The sequence below is a fragment of the Euprymna scolopes genome, chromosome 17 (assembly GCF_053919585.1).
Source record: "Euprymna scolopes isolate OS-2025 chromosome 17, ASM5391958v1, whole genome shotgun sequence".
NCBI lineage: Eukaryota > Metazoa > Mollusca > Cephalopoda > Sepiida > Sepiolidae > Euprymna > Euprymna scolopes.
Genome location: NC_136498.1, coordinates 99,273,018 through 99,276,294, shown reverse-complemented (window position 1 = coordinate 99,276,294; position 3,277 = coordinate 99,273,018). Strand labels below are relative to the sequence as shown.

At 32.2% G+C, this 3,277-nt stretch overlaps 1 non-coding gene across 1 annotated transcript; it reads right to left on the bottom strand.

Moving 5' to 3' along the window:
• Nucleotides 1–2,555: 2,555 nt before the first annotated feature.
• Nucleotides 2,556–2,755, bottom strand: LOC145297231 (U2 spliceosomal RNA). Its single transcript, XR_013870114.1, has one exon. It is a non-coding gene; the product is annotated as a U2 spliceosomal RNA (small nuclear RNA).
• Nucleotides 2,756–3,277: the final 522 nt, after the last annotated feature.

The following is a 3,277-nucleotide window of genomic DNA, read 5'->3' as shown; positions in this document are numbered from 1 at the left end:
TATCATTTTTCATAATTCTTGGATATGTTATTAATTTCGACAATCATTTGTCATAATTAAAACCATCCTTATCGCCCTCTCTTACTAACATAATAACTTTGATATATTGTCTTGACTGATTATTTTATTATAAACACACCAATCAATAAACTCGCTTTTCATCATTTTTCATAATTTTTGGATATGTTACTAATTTCGACCATAATTTTTTGTAATTAAAACCATCCCTATCGCCCTCTCTTAGTAAAATAATAACTTTGATATATTGTCTGGGTTGATTATTTCAATCAATCACCTAATATTTCATCATTTTTGTAATTCTTGGATATGTTTCGACAATAATTTTTCATAATTTAAGCCCTCCTTATTGCCTTTCCCCTTACTTAAATAATAATATTGATGGATTGCCTGGGCTGATTATTTAATTATAAACACACCGATCAGTTAACTCACATTTCACCATTTTTCGTTATTCTTGGATATCTTACTAATTTCAACAATATTTTTTATAATGTGAACCATCCGCATCGCCCTCTCTTACTAAAACATAACTTTTATATATTGTCTGGGCCGATTATTCATAAAAAGCACAACTATTTATTAATTTACACTTCATAATTTTTCATAATTCTCGGATATGTTACTAATTTCGACAATCACTTTTTATAGTTTTTTTTCTCACATTAATAACCCCACACTACTAAAATAATAACTTTGATATATTGGCTTGGCTGATTATTTCATTGCATACACATTATTGCATTAAATGATATATTATCATTTTTCTAAATTCTTGGATATGTTACTAATTTCGACATTCATTTTTCATAATTAAAACCATCCTTATCGCCCTCTCTTACTAGCATAATAACTTTGATATATTGTCTGGACTGATTATTTTATTATAAACACACTAATCAATAAACTCGCTTTTCATCATTTTTCATAATTCTTGGATATGTTACTAATTTCGACAAACATTTATCATAAATTTAACACACCTTATAGCCTTCTCCTTACTAAAATAATAACTTTGATATATTTGCCGGACTGCTTATTTCATTACAAACACATCAATCAAATAACAAATTTCATCATTTTTCATAATTCTTAGATATGTTACTAATTTCGGCAATCACTTTTATAATTAAAAACCCACATTATGCCCCCCCTCCTACTAATATAAGCACTTTGATATATTGTTTGGGCTTATTATTTCATTACAAACATACCAATCAAATAACTCACATTTCATCATTTTTCATAATTCTTGGATATGTTACTAATTTCGACAATCATTTTTCATAACTTAAACCCACTATGTCACCCTCCTCACTTAAATAATAACTGTGATATATTGCCTGGGATGATTATTTAATTACAAACACATCATCAAATCCGGGTATTCTCATATGTTCCACCTATCTTATCCAACCCCAGGTGACGCCGTATATTCTGCTAGTATATCTCTTTCACCTATCTAATTCGATCCTGGGCGACGCTGGGTATTCTGCTACTATATGTTTTCCACTAATCTCGTGCAATACTGGGCGCCGCTTTCTGCTAGTATATATTTGCGCTTATCACATTCAATCCCGGGTCTGACTTCATGTCCGCTAACCAAAAAAATATACATGAAATAAAGTAATGTTTTAGTCATAAACTGTTTCAGCTATTTCCGGGACTACTTCATATCCCTTACCCGACTGTTAAAAATATACATGAAATGAAGTAATGTTTAAATCGTAAACTTTTTCAGCCATTCCCGGGACCAACTTCTTATATCCCATCCTACTGTTAAAAATATACATTAAATAAAGTAATGTCCAAAATGTAAATGGTTGCATCCATTTCCGGGACCGACTTCTTACCCCCACTCCACTGTTAAAAATATTCATCAAATAAAGTAATGTTTAATACATAAACGGTTTCACCCATTTCCGGGACTGATTGCATATCCCTTACCCCACTGTTAAAAATATACATGAAATAAAATAATGTTTAATTTGTAAACGGTTTAAGTAATTTCCGGGACTGACTTTATATCCCCCACACCACTGTTTAAAATATACTTGAAATAAAGTAATGTTTAAATCATAAACTGTTTCAGCAGCTTTTCAAAATTAATACATAAAAACACTAACACGGTTAGAGATTAGGCAACCATTGCTTCAACATGAATTTCTGAGTGTAGTATCAGTCCCAGCATTCCAGTGACTTAAATCCTCCTTTTTTGGACTTGGTTAATGGAGAAGAAATCCTTCATTACTGATACAATTTTTATTTTTGTTATTCATCAGAGTACCCCTTTTAGGGAGCTGGTTTCCCCAAAGATTTTTGACCGACCTCATGTCCAACTCCGTATTTGTAGGAAGGCAAGTAAAAAAAAAAAAAAAAAAAAAAATAATCAGAAGGGACATTTTCCAGGGGATCTTATAATTAATCAGAAGAGACATTTTCCAGTGCATTTTATAATTAATCAGAAGGGACATTTCCAGGACATTTTGTAATTAAACCAGAAATTACTTTTTCCAGTTACTTTTGTAATATTAAAACTTTGTTACGTTAAACGTAGCACCTATTCACAATGCCTCCCTACGAGACAGATTTATACACCAGAGTCGTTTTTAACCTGGAGAAAAAATTGCCTTAGTCGCAAAGGATTTCTCCTCCACTGAGAGAGAAGAAACTGAAATGTAGCATCCGAAGAACAGATACTACACTTTGATCTTAGCCAAAAGGTCAAGAAAGACAAATCATTTTTATTAGATTTGCCTCAACAGCGACACCAATTTCTTCCACTAAGGAGCGACAAGTTTTATTTGGAATATTCCACTTTCCTTTTTTAGGGATGCACAGCATGATAACGGACGGAGCGATAAGCGTAATAATATAATGATAATAATAACTGCAAGAAATCTAATTAACTGTGTGTCCCTCCCCCTTCCGTGCTGATGCAACACAAATTAGTCGTGAAGGGTTAAGATAAATGGAAAAATCAATGAGAGAAAGCACTAACTAGACCTCCAATGGATGAGTTTGAAAAAAATTGGACCTTACTAAGGCTTATTTTTACCCAAATCCCAGTGAAGATCAGTGGTTGTTGCTAGCGAAAAATAAATGGTAAGCGCTCGTTGCGATAACGCAAAGTCATTTGCAAAAATTATCGAAAGAAGTGATATATATTGGAAATATGGAAAGACTTGTTGTCACCCACATTCCAGGGAATATCATAGATTATTATCAGTGATTAATTGCGGATGATAATCTGTGAGAA